Genomic DNA, 6,000 nt, shown 5'->3' with positions numbered 1-6,000 from the left:
ACAATGTGGACCAGGATCCATATTATAGTTTGCCCATCTTAAATAAACAAATCAGATTAGTCTGCATGATCTCATACGGTCATTATACCGTGGACCATGGGTCATAGTTGATACTGCAGTTGTGTGGACTGGTACTGCAGTTGTGTTAAAAGGATACTGCAATTGTGTTGAAAGGATACTGTAATTGCGTGGAACAGAGGCCGTGTCATCCATCTGGAACTGTAGTTGTGTTGAACGGATACTGCAGTTGTGTTGAAAAGATACTGCAGTTGTGTTGAACGGATGAACGACTTCTATTCCGTGCAACTGCAGTTTCATTTCAACACAACTGCAGTATCTTTTCAACACAATTGTAGTATCCGTTCAACACAACTGCAGTATCAGCTATGATCATGGTTCACCATGCATTGTGGACCATGGTTCACAATATAATTTGCGGATCTCATAGGAAGTGTAGTTCTTATTTAAACTTGATAAGATATATCTATTAAAATTTTAAATTTTCACTCTATATTTACTCCGATCCGTGTTGATATAATATGCTTTAATTGATTCAGAAAAAAAAATTAATCATAATTTTTATTTTTTTCCTCAAATAAAATCTAAATAGGATTTTACTTCTTTTTTTTTTTAGTACTAAATAGAATTTTACTTCTTAAAAACACATTATTATTATTATTATTATTATTATTATTATTATTATTATTATTATTATTATTATTATTTCATTAAATTAGTACCAGCCAAGGTCCCTCGAGTTTGATGGTTTTGCCATCTATAGTCCTAAACTTTTAAATTAGATTCCGTAGTCCTCTGAGTTTCAATTTTTGACCATCCATGGTCAAAGCTAAGTTAATCACTATGGTCCTTCAACTATTAAATTTTAACCACCAATGATCCTTTACTTGTCGAAATTTAACCAGCCATGGTCCTTTTAAGAAGATCGCGGTTGGTTAAATTTCGAAAGGTAAAGGATCATTGGTGGTTAAAATTTAATAGTTGAAGGACCATAGTGATTAACTTAGCTTGGACCATGGATGGTCAAAAATTGAAAACTCACAGGACCACGGAATCTAATTTGAAAGTTTAGGACTATAGATGTCAAAATCATCAAACTCGAGGGACCTTGGCTGGTATTAACTCTTATTTCAGTATATTTAGAAATTCTTGATTGAAACATTGGTGTCGAAAAATTTATTTTATTGTTTGTAAAGAGAATAGAAAAACAAAATAGGTTTAAGAGAAAACATGGTTTACTTGAAAATAAAAAGGAATAAAATTACTAATTTACTATATGATTTTTAAAATTTTTACACCCGATACAATTGATCATCTTCCCCAAACTTAAAGGAGAAGATCAATAGATGTTTTTGTATATTGATGGGGAATAATGTTAATAAAATTTGAACTCAAATTTACTTGAAGGTGATGATGAGGTGAGTTCGGAGAGTTTACATTCACAACCCAACTCACTATGCCTTTAAGTGAAAATTTTAAATGCGCAATACTACAATACATCCCTACAAATTAAAATGCATTCTCTATTAATTACTACTTGACAATTTTTGAATTGTTTCAAATGGTGTTTCTCAAGGGTGTGCACTGGCGGATTGATGAAATTAAAGAGGGTGTTGCAAGTAGGGTCTTCATTGATTTGGAGTTGTCTGTGGCCTAAGTTCTCTTAGTTTTTCTTCTCTTATTTCTCTTGATTTGCACTCTTCTTTAAATGATTTATTTTCTATCTTGAGATTTTCCAACTCTTCATTTTGAATATTAAGGTTTTTTATTTCCTCAATCAAACAAAGATCGTCACTCTTAGGTTGGCAATTTTTCACTTTAAGAGATTCGTGTTCCTTTTGAATCTCATAAACTTTCTCAAAATTTGTAAACATGTATCATGGAGATTCCTAGAAGATGCATCTAACATCTAAAGTACTATAACTAGAAGAAGTAGAGTTTGCCTTTTCATCTCGTTGATCATTCACCATTAGACATTTAGAGTTGATTTCCTTTGTTTTGTTGATCTCTAAGATGCTTTCAGTAGACTTGGTTGTTTTCGGGGTTGGCGATGAGTTAGATGTTTCATTTTTAATTTTAGCCGGTAAGCAAATGATAGCTTCATCTTCTAAATCCAATGAGGAGCTCGATCTCGATGGGTCAGTACTTTGTATGCTCTCAACTACTAGTCCTCTACCATTAATCGTTTTCTTCACTCTTTTATGCCATCACATTTTAGTGTTTAGACTTCTCTAATCTTCTCTTTTCTTCATTCCTACTAGACATTTCTTCTTCATCCAAAAGAGGATAGTTAGTTTATTTGAAGTGTCTAGGTTTAATTTTCTATAACTATAGCATACCATTTCAGTACATTCTTCCTTTTCTTTAGCTTTTCTTACCTTCGGATGAGAAGATAATCTATGCCTCTTGGGGGTTTTCTCGTCTTGACTTCTATTGTACTTAAGAAATTTCGAACTTCTTGAGTAACAACGTCATCTCATCTTCCATCTCCTGATGTTTCGAAGTGGAGGGTTTGCCGAGAGACCTTAATGTTGATGGAGTAGTGACTTCAACTAGTGCTGTGGTAGGCCTTTCAACTGTAGCATCTTTCTTGTCTTGTGTTCTCTTAAGAGGTTGAATTCATGACTCATAAGGTCTCAGAACAAGGACTCTATTAGTGTAGGTAAACTTCTTGTTGCCTCTGTTTGCACGGTTAAGTGTTATTCTTTGGACAATGCACATAGGACTTTGATATTTAACCTCTTCTATTGAATTTCCTTATGCAAAACATACGGATCACCCAATATATTACTCCCTTTATCCCATTTTATATGTCATATTTACTATTAATTGGTCAAATAAATTTTTTTCTTTTTTATTTATTTTATTTAATATTTTAAAATTATTTTTAAATTTAATTTTTCGTGTTTGATAGTAGTTTTAATGTAATTTCTAAATATATAAATTTGATACACTAATAATAAACTTAATATTATGAAAAATGAAATAAAAATAAGCGCAATTAAGTCTCGTTAACCAAATCAGAAACATAAAATGAGATGAATGGAGTAATTAAAAAGGTTTCTATTTGTTCATTAAGGTGCAAGACCTCTTATTGATCCACATGCTCTACATTGAGGAAATGTAGGCATATCCTATTGTTATATTTTTAACTAAAATATTTATTAATCACCTGCTCTAATATCAATTGTTATGATCAAGCATTATCACTCCATAAATATATATGAACATGGGCATCCCTTCATGTTGAAGAAAATGGAATATCTTTTGAGTCCTCCGATGTCGTACGTACTGGTTTGCTAGCTCAGTTAATAAGAAGGTTAGTGTTTTGACATTCTTCACGTACTAACAAAATGCCTCCTAGCTAACTTGATTAAATAGATAAATCACATCATGAAACCCGGCCTATACCTAGCTAGCAAGTGGGTCGAGGATATAGTTTGTTGTAGTTGTTTTTAGATTATTGCAGATCAGATCTGAGTGAGTATGAATATCATTGTCTCGTCTCTTATTGGATGTATTAAAGCAACCCTAGCTACCAAAGTAATGTTAATTCCTTACCCTATCTAATTAATACATGTGACTTTGATTCAAACTTTGAAATCTGAATCAAATGAATCGTGGTTAGAACTAATTAATATTAATTACAATGAGTTTTATTAAAAGTAAACACTTTTTTTTTAACCGAACATATGAAGTAACCGGATTTTTGGATAAATCAACGGTTGAGAGTTGCTAAAAAATAAAGAGAAAAATGTGAGTTTCTTTTTATAACATCTGACATCTAAATTTGAATATCTATTTTTAATTATAATATAATGTTTAGGAGTAGAGTAGGGAATGAGAAAGGAAATCAAATCCAATACTCCAATAGTAAGTATATAGAATACAGAGTATTATATATACTTTCGAAAAGTTCTATGATGTTGTACTACTACTCATACTCTCAATTAATTTTTTTTTTCTTTTTGTTTCTTACTTCTCAATCCCGTCTTTCTTCAAGCAATTCATCTAACTACTAATATAACGGTGGTTTTTTTTTAATTGATTATAATATTATTTCGTACAATACCGTAAAAACACTGTATATATACTTTGAAGTTTCAAAATATATAATTGGTAGCCAAGATATTATTGTCCATTTTGTTAGAAAATAAGAAGCAAAATACATGTTAGATTTGTTGGCCACATGTAGAATCAAAGTAGTTAGGGTACATGGATGAAGTTAGTATTTGAGATGCACATGGAGCTGTATACTTAAACATGGCAGTCTTTCCACATAGCTACAATATAAGTCTATTCCCAACTATACCACCCTAAGGCATATCATATCACATGGTTCCATTAAGCTTTTCTACTTTTCTAGAATGTCCTCCCAAAGATTATTTTTAATCACAATTTTTAAATGAATCAAATTTTGAAAGATTTTTTTTTTATTTTAATCATGGTTTATTCACGATTAATTAATTTAGAGGTGTTTGGTAAATAGCATTGAGTTAGTGGGTTTGACTAGTTGATACCATGCATTAGCTAATTGTAGAAAAATGTTTGGTAAATTAATTGTTAGCTGATAGTTGATTACATGCAAAATAACTTTCTCAAAATGCTGATTGAAAAAACTCTTTTGAGTAAACTTTTTAGATTTTAGCATTTTGGGAAAAAAAGTTAATTAATCAAAAACACTTATATTGATTGTTTAACCAAGTCAAACAATTAATAGCGATTAAATAAGTCAAAATTGACTGATATGCTAGCTATGCTATCAAAGACCTTAATTTTTTATTTTATTTTTTTTATATTTAATGTTTCTAATTAAATTTGGTCTTCAAATATGTGTCAATTTTGTGTGGTTATGCTTCGTTTTCTAAGATATAAAATTTAATATAAAAATATTATAGTAAAAATACAATTTTTTTAAAAAAATTATCTTTTTACCCCACAGTTATGTATAATTAGACAAATTAGTTCCTAATTAGCTCGTTACAAGATACAAACAATCGTTATATCATAGACCATGGTTCATCTAGTTAGATGAAATACTGATATAAAATACATTTTTAATACATTGAATATTAAGTTTTGAAAATTCATTATTTGTGTACTGATGGTTCATTATTTAGTATTTACTGAGTTAATTTTGCACAAATGTGTAATTAAGTGAGGTAGAGAGTATTAGAGAGCTGAGAAGGATTGAGAGAAAAGAAATTCACTTAGGAATAGTACTAAACGTAGGTTACAATAGAGAGGTAAGAAGATTGAGTCTATAAAAGTGTTTCCAACCTTTATACTTTAAACGTGCTCATAATAAATTTAGGCTTTTTCTCCTAATATGAGAATTGCCTCACATATTAGAGATTTCTCGAATTGTGTTAAAAATCATTTTGTCGCAATTATTATTCTAAATTATCACGCGATCCTCATAAATTTTCAGATACTATAGTTAAGATTAGCTTGTAGTCACCAAAAAATGTAAATTTTTTCAAAACAAACTCAAACCAGCTAAAGGGACATTCTATTATTCAGAACAAAAACATTCTTAAAATATATCAACTGGAAAATGGAAATCAAATGGTGACGATTCCCTTTCAATTCGCTGCAACAATTTTGTCGTTTTTATTCCAATGTACCTAGCTACTCTAATATATAGGGGTGGCTCATGTGAGAATAGATGTCTATGAGAGAAATTAGAATCAATTGCAGTTGTTCAAATGTTCAGATCTAACGATTTAGATGTAACTTTTAGAAAAAGACATGTGACATTTTTGTAAATGACTCAAATTTTGGTGCAAGTAACATGTTTTAAAAGTACAAGGAAAATCACTTAAAAGTGCAACAATTTTCATTTCATAGTGCAAGTAATTTACCTTTTTTCACATTGGTGCACCTAATAATAGTCTTTCACATTAGTGCACTTAATGATAACGTATATTAAAAAAAACTAATTATAGCGTTAGGTGCACTTAATATTGGTGCTTAATGTAC

The sequence above is a fragment of the Ipomoea triloba genome, chromosome 15, assembly GCF_003576645.1.
Source record: "Ipomoea triloba cultivar NCNSP0323 chromosome 15, ASM357664v1".
NCBI lineage: Eukaryota > Viridiplantae > Streptophyta > Magnoliopsida > Solanales > Convolvulaceae > Ipomoea > Ipomoea triloba.
The sequence above is the reverse complement of the archived record's forward strand: the minus strand, read 5'-3'. Positions refer to the sequence as shown.